This window comes from Bos taurus, chromosome 12, assembly GCF_002263795.3.
Source record: "Bos taurus isolate L1 Dominette 01449 registration number 42190680 breed Hereford chromosome 12, ARS-UCD2.0, whole genome shotgun sequence".
NCBI lineage: Eukaryota > Metazoa > Chordata > Mammalia > Artiodactyla > Bovidae > Bos > Bos taurus.
In genome coordinates this window covers 14,726,085-14,743,620 of record NC_037339.1, presented here as the reverse complement: position 1 = coordinate 14,743,620, position 17,536 = coordinate 14,726,085, and the positions used below count along the sequence as shown (strand labels likewise).

At 38.1% G+C, this 17,536-nt stretch overlaps 1 protein-coding gene across 6 annotated transcripts in view; it reads left to right on the top strand.

Annotated features, from left to right (window-relative positions):
• The window catches only part of TSC22D1 (TSC22 domain family member 1), a 123,428-nt gene that overhangs the window by 57,970 nt on the left and 47,922 nt on the right, over positions 1-17,536 (top strand). For 3 of the 6 annotated variants that reach the window (XM_010810695.4, XM_010810690.4, XM_010810691.4), the window contains one exon: positions 1-17,536. This exon is cut by the window's left edge. The exons of the other annotated variants lie outside the window; for them this stretch is intronic. The gene's annotated coding sequence lies outside the window, so the exon portion shown is untranslated. 6 annotated transcript variants of the gene reach the window in all.

Genomic DNA, 17,536 nt, shown 5'->3' with positions numbered 1-17,536 from the left:
TTCAGCATCAGTCTTTCCATTGACTATTCAGGGTTGATTTCCTTTAGGATTGACTGGTTTGATCTTGCTGTCCAAGAGACTCTCAAGAGCCTTCTCCAGCACCACAATTAAAAAGCATCAACGCATATGCTTATTCATATGCATCCTTTTTACCAAGAATTCCCATTCTACTCTTCCCCTGAGGCTTATGTGTCCTGGGACCATATTTTGAGTTCTACCCATTTGGATGTGATCTTTTGGAAGCTCAACCCATATATGTGTGTCTTGAACTTTTAAAAAAATTACCACTCACCCACAACCTGTCTTAATTATTATTTTTTTGAGTCATCATGGGCAGAGTGGTTAAAAGAATGGACTCGAGCTGCATTGCCTGCATTCTCAGCCCAGTTCCACCTCTTACTAGTTCTACACCTTGAGCTGATTACCTAACACTCTGAGCTTCATTTTTCTCATCTGTAAATTGGGAGCAGTCATAGTACCTGGCTCACAGGGCTGATGTGATTAATAAGCAACTTAATACATGTTTAAAACACGGCCTAGTACCATATAGATATTTTCTATTATTACGTGTTTCCAAAAGAGTTTTCCTATTCCATCAGCTCCCTAAGGGTCGAGGATGTCTTATTCTTATTTGGAATGCCCCCATGGAAACTATTAAGGTACCTTATACTTAGTAGGCATTCAGTAAATTACTTATGGAATTAAATTTAAATTTATTGAAAGATCTAGTTGTCCAATAACAGCTACTTTTTTTTTTTTTTTTGAAACAAGGTTCTTTAAACTTGTGCCAGGGGAGTTTCAACAGTCATAGTGTGAGGTCACAGAGTTTTTCTGGGATGGTTTAGCACCAAAGTATATGGTTTCCTTGTTTAATTACATGGTTTGGAAAGTAAACCAACTATGTACTTTAAAAAAAAATAGATTTTAAACAAAATCATACAAAGATGATGAACTTGTGAACCACTGAACACTAAAACTCTTAAGACATAAACTTTGGTGTTTTAAAGAGTAGCAACAGCAACTAAGAATCATTTTAGACAACAATTAGCATGCAACAGAGACAACCTTCTAAGTGAAAACACCCCAGAGTAGAGCTTGGTTGGTTACATATAATTTTAGATTCCATCCTGGCATTTTTTATGTATGCATTTGGCTTTTCCAACATACATTCAACAGTGTTTTTGAGTACTGAACTGAAGAGATGGCCAGGGCTAATATTTGCTGTTGGTCTTATATGTTGATTGTAAATTGGGGTGATGATGTTTCAGGCTTAAATATGTGAAGGTGTATCATGTAGTAGTTTTATTTATGTGGTTTTAAAGAAATAGTAAACATTATAATTTGAGACTTTTAACAGGAACTTAAGAAGCTCTAAGACTAGACTGCAGGTAAAACACAGAGTAATGTTTGGTCTGATGGGAAAAAGGGAAAAAAATCCATTAAGTGTGGGCTTAATTCTTTCTGGCTCCAGGATAAGAAAAATGGAATTTTCATCAGTAAATGGAAACATGTCTAAATACCCCAAGAAAGTAAAATTATTTGCCTCAGATTAAAATATTTCATTCCATTTGGTGATAAAGTAGCTTTTTTTTCTGTGATTTAATAAGGGTCTTGAAGCAACAGCGAAAGAACTAGTTGAAGTGCCATGTAACCCTGGATCTCAAATTCACATAAACTAATCATCATTTTATAGTCAAACCTAGGTATATTATCTTGCATATTTGACAGAGTAAAAGAGTAAATTTCTATCTTTTTATGTTAATATGCTCCTAAGATGGATTCAGTTAATGTCTCCTAATTTTGTCATGAATTTATTTGAAATAATTTTTAATGTTTAAGTGTTCTAAGTATTTCTAGTCCAAATAAAAACATAAATATACTCAAGAATCTGTAAAACTAGGTTTTGTAATGGATCAGTATTTAAGTAAAAGGAGGAAAGGTATCGGGTAATTGTAATGAAACATTCATCAGCTGTAGAATGCCTTATTCATCCACTAGCCAAGTCTTAGCCTGTGTTTCTGTTTCATTTGTCTTTATACCTTTGTGTTGAAACCCTGAGGGTTCATGCTGTAAAGTCTCTCTCTCTCTGCTTTAGAGTTGAAAATACTGATTTTTATATTCTAGATTATACCTTCTCCTCCCCCACCAAAAAAAACTGATGAAAATTCTTGGAAAAGTATTAGCTCATTTACAAACTTAGTAGCAATGGCAGTTTGAAAATTCAAAGGTATTTATGTTGGCATCCTGGAGTTCGGTGGGAATCATTTATTTTCCTTTCTCTTCTGCCATGTTAACTTTAGTCTAGATTTATATATTCCTAAATAGAGCCCCGGCAGGTTTCTAGGATCTTTCATCATGTACCACATCGCCTGGCTGCCCTCTATTTTCCCCATGTACTTCAGGGTATTTGTGTGGGTACATTAGAAGCTGTCTGAAGGAACTAGAAAGTAAAATTGCTGAAAAAGCAACCTTCATATTAGTAATTATATGATAACTTAAAAATGATTAATTGTAGATATGTCTGTGTTGTGTGCATTTTCCCCATATTTTTATATTCAAATTTCATTATGTTCAGTATGTACATGTTAGTGTATCTCTAATGACTGATGACTGTACTTTGGCTCGAGTGAGGCTTATATCTCTAAGCCTACACTTAGTTGACTTTTTTCAGGAGCCTGGGGCTATAGGAATACAAGGGAAGTTTGTTGTGGTCCTTATTTTAAATAGCTTGCAGTTTTGTTGTGATAAGTATGTATGTTTGTAAAATAACTATAAAAATAGTACATCATTAAGGATTAGTTCATAAGATATTTCTTACGTATGAAGGCGGAGCTTCCCTGGTGGCTCAGTGGTAAAGAACTTACCTACCAATGCAGGAGATGCAGGTTTAATCCCTGAGTCGGGAAGATCCCCTGTAGGATAAGATGGCAACCCACTCTAGTATTCTTGACTGGAAAATCCCATGGACAGAGAAGCCTGGTGGGCTACAGTCCATGGAGTCGCAAAGAGTCAGGCATGACTTAGTGACTAAACAACCACATATATGAAGGAAGAGCTCAGAGCTGCAGATGTGGAGTTACTGAAATAGTAAGGACTCTGGATTTGAATCCTGGTTCCTCCACTTACTTCATTAGCAATGTAGCCTTGGTCAGGTAATGCAACTTCTGCCTCAGTTTCCTCATCTGTCAAATGGGGATAATAATATAGCTTACCTACTGGGATTGTTGACTTATGGGCTTTCTAAACAGGAATTTCTTGAGAAAATTCAGCAGTAATGACCTCAGTCATCTATTTATGTATTGATTTGTCTCCTATGCATCTGAAATGGCACTAGTTTTGAACCACTGTTGGGAGATTTGAGAAAACAGATAATTTTCTGTGTACAGTACTTCCAGTAAGGAACCCTGGTTGAGGATTAAATGAGCAATCAATTATATGGAACAGGGCTTGAAAGTGTTAATTATCATTGTTGTTAGACTCTGAAGAGAAAAAGAGAGGATTTAATTAGAGGTAAAGGGTTTTTTAGGCTGAGAGAAGTTAAAGGTTATCTGAAAGTGTTTTCCATCTCAAATAAGTATCCAATTACTTGTGTCTTTGGAACCAAGATGGGACTTGGAAAAATCAGCAACTTAGTTATCAGTCAGAAAAGCATGGAGCCTTTGAAAGGAGGATTGTGTATTTTAAAAAAAAATGCTTCTTAATAAGCATTTAGTTGAATCAGTCATATAAATATAAAAATATAAAGTATAAAAGTCATATAAAAGTATCATATTGAAACTATGAGAGAGATAAAAGTTTTCAGTGAGCAAGAGATGGCAAACAGAAAACAACCATGTACCAAAAAGGTAAATCGACACACCTTTTTTGGGGGTGGCTACATATATTTTTTGTTGCATATAAAGACAAATCAGAGAGAGATTTTCATTTGATCTGCTAGAGGGCTGTTGGAGCACAACTTTAGGTAGGTTAACTACAGTTGGCTGTTGAGTATAAAGATCATTGATAACCCTGGGAGAGAGTCATTTCAATGGAGTTCTCTCCACCATGCATGTGCACACTCACTCTTCTCCCCACCCTCCCCATCCGCCACACAGAGTTTCCGTATGTTTGTAAATTCATCTGACTTTGATACACTTAATCAGAAGTTTGTTGTTTTTACTACACTAGACTGGTCATCCCACATTCAGAGCCCCTCTTCTTATATTTCATCCAGCATGTCACACCTCTGATCATTTTCTTTCATCTGTCCCACTTGACTCCCTCTAACATGCGCACCCCTTCCCCGCCTGAGCCTCTGGGAACAAGTCTGACGTTAGGGAGGATTCACAGAGGTCCAGCTCAGCACTGGAGGATCCTGCGGTTGGGATGGCTGTTGCTGTCTTAACTCTTTATCATGTAGTGGTGTGTATCCTCAGTGTACTGCTTTGTTCCAGTGATCAGTCCCCTGCCTTCACCCCACTTTGTGTAGCTGGGCTACTTTTATTTCTCTTTGCAGAGTAGTTTGATAACTCTAGGCCTCTTCGTGAAACTTAGAGGCTGACTGTCTCTGATGTGTGACATTTGCAGTGTCCCATCTGCTGAGGCATCTCTTAAATGATACTGAAACTCCCTAAGACTAACCTTCTGCCTTATTATTACCTGTTGCCTGTCAGGGTTTTATCTGTTTTCCTTCTGCTAAATTTTCCATTGCTCCCCATGGTTGGCTCCCCACCCCGCTGCTTCTAGTTCCACATCCTTATCCCTTCCAGGTTCTCACTGCAGGAACCACTGGTACTGCCTAAAACAGAACAGTGGCAGAGGGTGAGATGTTGTTTAATAAAACTTTTCTGGCAAAGGAAGAAGCCAGCAGAGGAGACAAGCCATTGAGTATATGAGATAAAGTAAGACCCATAGGGAAATACTGAGCAGGTTTTAACATTAAGAACCCAGAGGGAAGCCTCTTCTTTCTTTTGGTTGAGATTATAATTTAGACATTTGAAGATGCAGTCTGAGGAGGACAGTGAGGGAATTTAGTTGATTGTCTCTATCACCTCTGAAATTTAGGTAGAGATGTTGCTTGTTGATAGTGAGATAAATTGCAATGGCTCCAAAAGGATGAAAAACAAAATATAGAATGGTTTATGTGGAGTATGGATGTATAATCAAACAAGAATGTGTATGTGGGTGGCCGAAAAGCCCTGAAATAAGTGTGGTTAAGTCTGGCTCCTATAACATTTGGAAGCCCAGAAGCAGACTGGCTGATAATTAGTCAAGTGATATGTAAAGTTTTTCTAACAGTATATTCCATAAGGAGTTAAAGGAAGCTTACAAAAATATATCCAGCATGACAGAATTACAAAAGTATACGTTGAAAGTATATACATTAAAAAAGGATAAGATGTGAAAAGAATGAAAATGTGACCCAGACAATATACAGAGAAGTCTAGAAGTGGGGCATAAATTAGCTGAGGGCTTTCTAGCTGCCTATCTAAAGATGGAAATAGTAATTGCTAATTCCAACTCTGTATGATGTAAAACAAATGAGTTAATTAGGCAAAACACAAGACTTGTTGGCATTGAGAAAATATTTGCCCAAAGTCTTTTCTGGGATTTTATAAAATGATGAAAACAGGGAACATGTTTTGGGTCGGCAGAAATAGCTCTAGTGATCATAAGAAAGTAAGTTAGTTAATGGCAGTGTTTCATTCTTTCCAGGGTCAGATATCTATAGATGTTAAGTGGACAGAATTTGATTGAATTAGAACAGTTAAAGTAAAACTAACCCCATTACCAATGAAAAAACAGAACTGTAGTTTGTCATGCAAGTACTATTTTGGGGGGGAGTATTTGTAAATTATAGATATTTCAAAATATCAATTTATACCTAATCATTAAGGCAGTCTAGAGATACAGCCCTGCTCACCTTGGGCTTACCTGGGTACCTTCAAATTCATATTGTTGAAACAGTCTTAGATATCAAGTGTTTTCAGCAGAAACAAGTAAAAAGAAAATACTTGTTTGAAAAATACTATGCAAGCATTTAGTTTCTAGCATAGTATCTAATGGCATCCAGATGATTTGCTGAGGCTAAGAGCGTGGCATTGTGCCCGGGGAGCTGCTCGCCAGTGATGCCGGAGTGAGTGAAACCGACATCCAACTCCACAGGCCCAAGCCGAACTGTATTTCCAGTGAGGGAGAGAACCATTCCGTTAGTTAGATTTTTATATTTAGGTTTTTCATCTCAGAACTAATTAAGGGATTTTACCTTGACTGTGGCCTTATTTAATAAGAAAAAGATTTACATTTCCTTAGATTGACTTAGAGCAGTTTTTTTTTAATAAGGAGGATTAGAAAATATTTCTTCGTGTATTAAACGCATTAATCAAGTCAGAAGCTCTTGTTTTAATTAGTTTGAGGATGGATTACGAGGCAGAAACATTGCACAAACAAGTTGCTAATTATTCCCTCAGATACTGGCCAGCCATGAAGACCTAACAACCAAGTAGCAAAGGGTGAGCAAAGCTGTGAATTATTTTCTGTTTGACCAAGTAAAGGACTAAATGCATGAGCATTCGCTAAGCGAGGTACCTGGGATATAAATATGATAAAGTCATGACCCCTGCCCTCAGAGTCTGGTCGAGGGTTATCTAGTCTATAGGAAAGTAGGTAAGTGGTAAGTGCTCTGATAAGCGCTTGAAAAATATGCTGTGAAATAGTGAAATAACCCTTTCTAGAGGATGAGACATTTTAGTTGAATTTTGAGGGAAGTTGCTTGGGAAGGGATTTCCCAGTTAGGAAAGGACAGGCCCCTTCAGCAGCACAGGTCTTTAAAATAGGAAGAGTGTAATTGGGAAAGGCAAGAACTGACGCTGAAGCTCCTGTACTTGGGCCACCGGAGAGAAAGAGCTGACTCACTGGAAAAGACTCTGATGCTGGGAAAGATTGAACGCAAAAGGAGAAGGGGGCGGCAGAGAATGAGATGGTTAGATAACATCACTGACTCAATGGACGTGAATCTGAGTAAACTCTGAGAGATAGTGAAGGACAGGGAAGCCTTGCATGCTGTCGTCTATAGGGTGTCAAAGAATTGGATAGACTAGTGACTAGCAACTGACCACCACCACCAACACCAAAAGGCAAGGGACAGCAGGAGATGAGGCCAGAGGGCTAGGCTGTTGTTCAGTCACTCAGTCGTGTCTGACTAGGAGGGGGCTACAATAGGGAAGACCTATTGTGCTAAGATAAGGACCTTCACTTTATCCTAAAAACTATAGGGAAACTATGGGAGGATTTGGGGTAGAAAAATTACATGATTAGATTTGCATTTTGGAAAGATGGACCTGGCAGCAGTTTAGAGAAGAGCTGAGTTGTGAACAGTGCTTAACTATTTTAAAACAAATAAACTATTTACTGCTGAAATGTGATATTAAGTACATTCACAGTATTGTGTAACTTGTCAAATTCTAAAACATTTTTATCAGCCCAAAAGAAAACTTCATACCTAGTGAGCAGTGCTTGCCATTGGCCTCTGCTCTCAGGCCCAGCAACCACCAATCTACTTTTTGTTTCTATGGATTTACCTGTTGTGAGTATTTTGTATGAATGGCATCATACAACATGTGACCTCTTTTGTTTGGCTACTTTCACTTGGTATAATGATTCCCAGGCTCACCCATGTTATAGCATGAATCAGTACTATTTTTATGGCTGGAGTGTGTCCCTTGGGTGTCTGTGCCACATTTTGTCTTCATCTATTCCTGAACATGTGATTGTTTCTACCTTTTGGCTCTTGTGGATAGTGCACATTAGTGAACATCGGTGTATAAATATTTGAGTACATGTCTTCAATTCTTTTGGATGCTGGGTCATGTGGTTTTTCTTTTAAAAAATGGTTGAGAAACCACCCAACCATTTTCCACAGTTGCTACTCCATTTCACATTCCCACCAGCAAGGTACACATGTTCTAATTTCTCTACATCCTCACCAAGACTTATTTTCTATACTTTTAATTATAGCCATCCTAGTGGGTGTGAAGTGGTACCTTACTGTGGTTTTGATTTGCATTTTCCTAGTGACTGAAAAGTGAAAGTGAAGTTGCTCAGTCATGTCCAACTCTTTGCAACCCCGTGGACTGTAGCCCACCAGACTCCTCCGTTAAACATCTTTCATGTGCTTGTTAACCATCAGTATGTCTTCTTAATTCCACTCTTAGGTGTATACCCCAAAGGTCTGTTCAATATATACTAGACCCTTATTGGATAGTATTAATCACAAGTATTTTCTCCCATTCTGTAGGCTGTCTTTTCACATTCTTGATAATGTGCTTTGATTGACAAAGGTTTTAATTTTGACCAAGTCCAACTTATCTATTTTTGTTATTGGTGTTGGTTGTGCTTTTCAGTGTGTTATATCTAAGAATCTATTGCCAAACCCAAGGTCATGACATCTTATTCTGTGTTTTGCTCCAGAAATTTTTTAGTTTCAGCTCCTATATTTTGATCATTGGTCTATTTTGAATTTGTCAATGGTATGAGTAGAAGTCTAGGTTTATTCATTTGCATGTCAGTATCCAATGTACCAGCACCGTTTGTTGAAGACTGTTCTTCCCCTGTTTAAGAAGGCACCCCTTTCTAAAATCAGTTGGTGAGAGTTCTATGGGTTTATTTCTGTATTTTTGCTGTAGGTGATCTCTGAAGTGTCTGTTGCACTTCAGAGGTTTGAGGTCAGCTAGTGTTTTGGCAGCGGAGAAGGCGATGGCACCCCACTCCAGTACTCTTGCCTAGAAAATCCCATGGACGGAGGAGCCTGTAGGCTGCAGTCCATGGGGTCGCTAAGAGTCAGACACGACTGATCGACTTCACTTTTCACTTTTCACTTTCATGCATTGGAGAAGGAAATGGCAACCCACTCCAGTGTTCTTGCCTGGAGAATCCCAGGGACGGCAGAGCCTGGCGGGCTTCCGTCTATGGGGTTGCAGGACACGACTGAAGTGACTTAGCAGCAGCAGCAGCAGCAGCAGTGTTTTGGCAGAGATTGCCTTGAATGTCTGGACCCCCCCCCTGCCCCCCATCTCCTTGCCAAATAACCCCAACCCTCCCACTCTTTGTAGATTGGCCCTGCATTGGGACAGCCTTTAAAGCTGAGCTAGGCAATTTATAGTTCTCCCTTAGCCTTTACTTCCTCATGCACTGAACCTGAAGATCTGCCAGGAGTAACGTTTCAGGGTCTTCTCACATCCTGTGCTGGGCGTGCATGTTGGCTTTCTGATTTCCCAGTATAGATGGTACCTTTCCAGTGTACTAATTTTCCATAGAATCTCTCTCCCCAGGCTGTCAGCGTATCTTTTGTGCACCTTCCCTGTAATCTTTTTGCCTCAGGTGACAGAGGGTTGTTCATTTGCCTTTAGTGTTTACTAGGAATGGCATCCCACTCCAATACTCTTGCCTGAAGAGTCCCATGGACGGAGGAGCCTGGTGGGCTGCCTGGTGAAGTCGAGAGGAGTCGGGCATGACTGAGCGACTTCACTTTCACTTTTCATTTTCATGCATTGGAGAAGGAAACAGCAACCCACTCCGGTGTTCTTGCCTGGAGAATCCCAGGGATGGGGAAGCCTGGTGGGCTGCCGTCTATGGGGTCGCACAGAGTTGTATACGACTGAAGCGACTTAGTAGCAGCAGCAAGAATGCCCTCTACTCAGCTACTTTTCCACCTGGAGTGAGTGAATGTCCGTCAGTCTTTCAGGTTGTCCACAGATAGGTCAATACAGACACGATTCTTTGAGAACAAGGTCTGCTCTGCTCCCAGTGCAGCCAGGGGCCGGTGTCCCACACTGAATGAAGGCTTCCGTCATCAAGACTGCAGCAGAGCCAGGGAGTTGGTGGGCAAGTAGAAATGCTGCCAAGCTTATCTACCATGTTCGTGTTTCCCCTTATGATTCACTATTTGCTTGGTTGCTTATAAACCTTTGACTACTTTCCAGAACTCCTACAAAGTTGATTCTGTTCGTTTTGCTCATTTTGGGGCATGGTTCTTGGAGGGACGTGCCTTTGGAGCTACCTACTTTGCTATATTTGCTGCTACTACAACCGCAGGTGGCCTTTTGAGGAATATGTTTGATAGGAGAGGTAAAGAGTACCTGAGAGATATTGAATGTAGATGGCTACCGGTGAGAGTATATCTCTTGAGCAGTCTTCAAGGGAAATGAAATGGAACTCATATTTTCATATTTTAAGGAGTTCTTTTGGTCATTGGATCTGGGAGTCATGTAAAAGAATTACATAACATTTAAGCTAATTTTGAAATAAACAGCTGTGAATCTACTTTATTATTGTTGTTTAGTTACTAAGTTGTGTCCGACTCTTTGCAACCCCATGGACTGTAGCCTGCCACGCTCCTCTGTCCATGGGATTCTCCAGGCAAGAATACTGGAATGGGTTGCTAGGGGATCTTCCTGACTCAGGGATTGAACCCGCTTCTCCTGCATTGTAGGCAGATTCTTTACTGCTGAGCCACCAGGGAATAAAACATTAGAGTATCTTTGAAACTATTTTTTAATCCCTTCCGCCTCCCCCCAGCATCCACTTTCCCCTGTGTTTTACATCAAAATAGATCCCACATCAGCTTATCTAGATAAGTACTATCCTTAAACAATGTGTTGTTAGTTTTGTTTGTTTTAGGAGCCTTATAGAAAATCCTGTGGGGAGTCTTGTCTGGATTATGCGTTTCACTCAGTGTTGTTTTAAGAGCATCCATGTATAACTGTGCATTGTTCATTTTCATGAATACATGAAACTTAGGTGTGTGAAAGCCCACAGAAGACTCTATAGTCTTCTCTTGCTCAGCATTTAGGGTTGTTTCCAGTTGTGTTTTGTTTTTGTCTTTGTTTTTTTGTCAGCGTGGACAGGGATGTGTGAGCATTTGTTTACACACATGCCTAGACCTGTATAGTATTTCCAGCTGGAATGGATTGGCCCAATCATGGAAGAGACACGTGTTCAACTTGTAAAGGGACTTTCCACAACTATTGTTCCAATTTGCCCTCCCACCAGCTGTGCATAGAAAGCTCACCAATTGTAATTTGATATTACAGACCATTTCAATTTTGCTAATACAATGCATGAAAATGTTAGTTCATTGTGGTTTGAAGTTGAGTACATTAGCAGCATTCTAGAATCCCCTTTCAAACTACCTCCTAATTACTACCCTCATTCATCTAGGTAAAGATACTAGTCTAGTGTCAGTTACTTTTGTTCATTTCAAACTTTATAAGAAATTGTATGCTATATACGCATTTACTTCTGGTTCTATTTGTGAGATTCATCCTTGTTTAACAGAAATTTGCTGATTGTCGTTAACTATGTAGTATTTCATTGTATAAGTATATCACATTGTATTTTTCTATTGATGACTTTAGATAGTTTTTATTTGGAAACTTTCATGACTATTCGGAGAAGGCAATGACACCCCACTCCAGTACTCTTGCCTGGAAAATCCCACGGCGGAGGAGCCTGGTAGGCTGAAGTCCATGGGGTTGCTAAGAGTCAGACACGACTGAGCAACTTCACTTTTCACTTTCATGCATTGGAGAAGGAAATGGCAACCCGCTCCAGTGTTCTTGCCTGGAGAATCCCAGGGACGGGGGAGCTTGGTGGGCAGCCGTCTGTGGGGTCACACAGAGTCGGACACGACTAAAGCGACTTAACAGCAACAGCATGACTATTCAGCTATAAACATTCCCATGTATATCCTTTTGGTGCACATATGTTTGCATTTCTGTTGAGGATAGTCCTAGGAATAAAATTGCTGGCTGGTTTGCGTATGTTCATCTCTAGTAGATATTACCAAGTTTCCTATTTGCACATCTACCAGCTATGTATGAGTGGTCTATTTGCTTCTAACTCCATCCGTCCCATTTAAATCTGTTCATCAGTCTTTCTAATTTTAGCTACCTTGGTGGGTATGTAGTGTTACCTCATTGTGGTTTTAAATTGCATTTCCCTTATGAACAATAAGATTGAACATAGATAGAAAGCAGACAGACATGCTATTGGGATATATTATTTTGTAAAATATCTGTTCAAGTCTCTTGTCTGTTTCTTCTATTAAGCTTTTTCTTATTGATTTTAGGAGTTCTTTAAATATTCCTGAAATAAGCTCTTTGATGTATTACAAATATCTCCTCTCACAATGCAGTGTGTCTTTTCATTCTTTTATTGATGTCTTTCCCAATTTTGATGTAGTCCAGTTTGTTTATTTTTCCCTTTATAGTTAATGCTTTTGTGTTCTGTTTAAGAAATTTTTGCTTATCACCAAGATATTCTCCTATGTTATTTTCTAGAAACTGTTTAACATTTAGAGCTATAGTCCATCTTATTTGATTTTTTTAAAAAATATGGTTTGTGATAGAGATTAAGAATAAGTTTTTCCATATAGGGGCAGCTAATTAGCTCAGCACTAATATTCGGAGAAGGCAATGGCACCCCACTCCAGTACTCTTGCCTGGAAAATCCCATGGATGGAGGAGCCTGGTAGGCTGCAGTTCATGGGGTCGCTAGGAGTCAGACAGGACTGAGCAACTTCACTTTCACTTTTCACTTTCATGCATTGGAGAAGGAAATGGCAACCCACTCCAGTGTTCTTGCCTGGAGAATCCCAGGGATGGGGGAGCCTGGTGAGCTGCTGTCTCTGGGGTCACACAGAGTCGGACACGACTGAAGTGACTTAGCAGCAGCAATATTTGAAAAGACCGTCCTTTTTCTTCTTTGCAAATCTGTGTTTGTCATAAATCCAAATAACACAGGGGTGCCAGTATCTTTTTGATTTTGTGTTTTTAAATATCTAGAAGTAGAATGGCTGGGTCATATGGTATCTGTATTTTTAATTTTTTGAGTAATCTCTATACTATTTGCCACGGTGGCTACACCAATTTACATTCCTACCAAAATGCACAAGCATTCCCTTTTTTAGACATCTTTGCTAACATGTTGTATCTCGTCTTTTTTGCTGATAGCCATTCTAATAGATATAAGGTGTGTAGGTTTTGTAGTAGTCACATTAAAAATGTAAAGGAACAGGTGCAACTAATTTGAATAATATGCTTTATTTAATCTAATATTGTTATTTCAGAATGTAATCAGTATAAAATTATTAAGGAGATATTTAACTTTTTGGGGTTACTAAATCTTCATAAGCTAGTATATGTTTAACTTTTATAGCACGTCTCAATTTGGATTAGCCATATTTCAAGTGCTCATAGTTGCCTGTGGCTAGTGGCTGCTGTATTGGTGAGCATAGGACTAGACCTTCTAGTAGAGTGCTAATGCTGGCAGACTTGTTCCTAACTTAGAAACAAATACTTCTGACATTTCACTGTTAAGAAGGATTTGGTCTGTAGGTCTGGAAAGATATCTTATATGTGGTTAAAGAAGCTTTCTTACATTTTTAGGTACTAAGTTTTAAATTTTGTCCATCTTTTTTTAATCTCTTCGAATGATCTTTTCTTTTTCTTTTAATTTTTTAAGGTGATAAATAAATTTTTAAGATTTTCTAATGATTAGCCAGTCTTTTATTGCTGGAATAAGCCCAACTTGGTCATGATCTCTTTTTATTCACTACTAGATTTATTTTTGTAAGAATATCATCTTCTGTACCTTGGCTGTTTGATAGAAATTTACATGTAAAAGGTTCTAGGTCAGATGTTTCTTAGTGTTGCCTCAAATTTCGTAGTATTCTAATATATTTTAATTTTGATTATATCCTTTAATTCCTCATGCTATTTATATTTGTATCCCATTTTCTTCATTAATGTTTTCAGTGAGTGAGTGATAGTCACTCAGTCGTGTCTGACTCTTTGCAACCCCATAGACTGTAGCCTGCCAGGCTCCTATGTCCACGGACCTGTTTTATTAGCCTTTCAAAGAACCAAACATGTAAGAATTGTATCTTGTTTTAAAGTTTTATGAATCTTTGTTTTATATTCATTGTCTGTTTCTCTCTGCCTTTAGGCTTATTTTAGTTCCTGTTCTATTAAGTTGAAATTTCTATTCTTAAATTTAGAATAGCTCTTAATTTTCAAGTTTTCTTCTTTAATGTTATAAGCATTTAAGGCTATAATATTTCTTCCAGGTTATTACTTTGGTAGCATATCTTACAAGTCTACATTTTCTTTTCATTTGAATTGTATTCATTTATTTGGCCATGCTGGGTCTTAGTTGTGGCATATGGGATCTAGTTTCCTGACCAAAGATCGAATCCAGGCCTCTTGCATTGGGCGCATGGAGTCTTAACCACTGGACCACCAGGGAAGTCCCCATTTTAAGTGTTTTAAATCATCACTATATTTTATTTTTGACGCAGAAATGATCTAGGAGTGCTTTAAAATGTAGGTGTTTTTACATTTTTATCATTTTTGTTAGCAAATTATGTATAAATGAATTATGCATAGTGATCTACAATGTTGGTTGTGTGATACAGGTTCTTTGAAATTTGTTTAGTCTTGCCTTATGGTTTAGCGCATGAACAGTTTATGTAGATATTCCATGGATGCTTGTAGAGGATGTGTATTCTTTAACTGTGAAGTTGGGAATTCTCTTTGTGTCCATTGAGTCAAGTTATTTAATTGCTTTTTTAGATGTTTAATACCTTAACTAATTTTGTCTGCTTAATCTAAATATTGTCAAGAGAGGGCATTTGACGCATTCTCCTTTATGATTCTATCAATTTTTGCTTTATAGATTTATATGTATTCAGTGAATACAAGAGGAGAATTCTTGTGCATTTCTGGTGCATTGAAGCTATTACGTCTTGATTCTTTTTATCCCTAATGATGCCTTTTGCTTAGATTTATTTTGTCTTATTTTAATAAGGTCATTCCAGCTTTCTTGAGTTGATATTGCCAATGATCTCTTTTTTCCACTTTCCATCTTTTAGTATTTCCATGCCCTTATATTTTACTGTGTCTTTTGTAAATACTGTATAGTAGGATTTTGATGTGTGTGGGGAGAGGTTTTTTTCCCCCCATTTGGGTTTGAGAGCTATATATTCTACTTACATTCTTTTAGTTTATACTAGTCAGACATTGTTATTGACCATTTTAATTTCATTTTTTTAAAGTTCCATAAATTTGACATTATTTATGTAGACATTGACATTATTATTTATTATCTAAGTAACAAATATTATTTATTATTACGGTAGACAATGTTTAGTATTATATACATGTCTACCAGCTTCTTTGCTTACTGTTCCTTCTTGTAACTCAGACCTTTTAAAGGGAGCATTTTTCTTTTCCCTAAAGGAATATTTTTGGGGAGTTTCTTTGGTGAATGTTAAATGGTGACAAATTTTTATTTTATGTTTATCTGAAAAGGACTTTAATTCTTGAAAGGTCTTGGGTACCCAATTCTAGGTTGAGAGTTATCCTAGTCATTTGTTCTTTCTGCAATAGTAGGACATTTTTGAAATGTCTTTCTAATGAAAAATGTAATAAAAAATCTAATATTTAATATGTGTGGACTCAGTAAAAATAATCTTACTAAAAAGTCTCTTAGTAACTAGGTACACAGTTGGCATTAGGTTATATACAGATTGCTGTACATTTAAAGATTGAAATATGACCAATAGGAATTTCTGTACACATGTGTATGGTGACCGCCCTTAGGTTTGTAGCTGGAGTCACTAGTTATACTATTACTATTTATGACTTTGAGGTTTTATTTGCTTATATTATGTGCCCATTTTTCAGCAACTCATACTTTATTAGATTTTGCTGATCAGAGGGCAGGTTGTCTGGATTTAAATGTTTTAAAACCTTACTTTCTGATTATTGCCTTGATGAAGTGATTACTGCTATTTCTGTCTGCTCTTTACTGTTTCTGTAATATGCTAGAAGGAAAATGCAGTCTTATGTTCTCTGGATCTTTGTATGTCACTTATGCTGTGTATTCTACATAGCTTTTATTTTTTAGTTCTCATTATAATCCCATTTTATACTTACATTAGAAATGGGATTTATATACTTCCATTTTATAAATGAGGAAATTGAGTTTGAAAATTATTTTAATTACTTCCTGGGGTATCATAGTATGTAAATATTGGGACTAGGAGTCAAGCCACAAGCACTCAGGTATTGTCTACAGTTCTGGTCTCACTTAAGGTATCCTACGGTAATCAGTCATCCTAATGCAAATCAGTATGTAGGCTGAATAACCACCTGTGTGGCTTGATGTTCATGTGCCAGAGCCCCTCAACTGAAAATAGTGCTGCACTGTTTCGTGTTACATCAGGATGTGTAACTAGATTTACTTGTAGGATTTGAGACCGATATCTTATGCCACAAATCATTTAATATATTTATCATGAGCATCATTTGTACTTAAAATAATTTCTGTCATTCCCTGTCTTCCCCTATCCCAGCTCCCATTCTAGACTAACGTGACAGGTAATAATAAGTAACTGCATTTTATCTCTTCTAAGCTAATTAAAACAACTTTTTACATACCTATGAATGCCCAGCATTCAGAGACATTATTTACCGTTGGGTTGGCACTGTTATTGTTCAGTTGCTCAGTCGTGTCTAACTCTTTGTGACCCCTTGGACTGCAGCATTCCAGGCTTCCTTGCCCTTCACTATCTTCTGGAGTTTGCTCAAACTCATGTCCATTGAGTCGGTGATGCCATCCAACCATCTCATCCTCTGTTGTCTCTTATTATGATGTATAAAAGGTAGGCTACTATGTGAAGGGGTGGGGAAGAACTATATTCCTTTTCCTTCCAAGGAAGTTAGAATATTCTGCAAAGTTTTAAAGGATTTTGTGAAGAGATAGGAAAACTGATGATTGTAAATACTAGAGGTTTTAGGGGAGAAGGCAATGGCACCCCAATCCAGTACTCTTGCCTGGAAAATCCCATGGATGGAGGAGTCTGATAGGCTGCAGTCCATGGAGTCTCGAAGACTCGGACACGATTGAGCGACTTCACTTTCACTTTCCACTTTCATGCATTGGAGAAGGAAATGGCAACCCACTCCAGTGTTCTTGCCTGGAGAATCCCATGGGCGGAGAAGCCTGGTGGGCTGCAGTCCAGAGTTGGACACGACTGAAGTGACTTAGCAGCAGCAGCAGCAGCAGAGGTTTTAGAGGGCTGTTTGAGCATTCCTATGGTTGGTTGACTATACAAGTAATATCCCTTTCTGGCTACTCTAACCGTAAAACATTCACATACAATTTTTGAGTTTCTTTTATCTGTTATTTTTTTCTGTTTTTCAAATTTTGTGATAGTGTGTCTGTTAAATTTGTTAACAAATTTTGTAAATTTTAATCATATATTAATACATTTTAAAAAATTGTCCAGATTTGTATATAAGATGCCTGTGTGTTCAGGTTTAAATAATTAGAAATTAAATTATATAGAATCATGCTGCTGCTGCTGCTAAGTCGCTTCAGTCGTGTCCGACTCTGTGTGACCCAGTGACGGCAGCCCATCAGGCTCCCCCGTCCCTGGGATTCTCCAGGCAAGAACACTGGAGTGGGTTGCCATTTCCTTCTCCAATGCATGAAA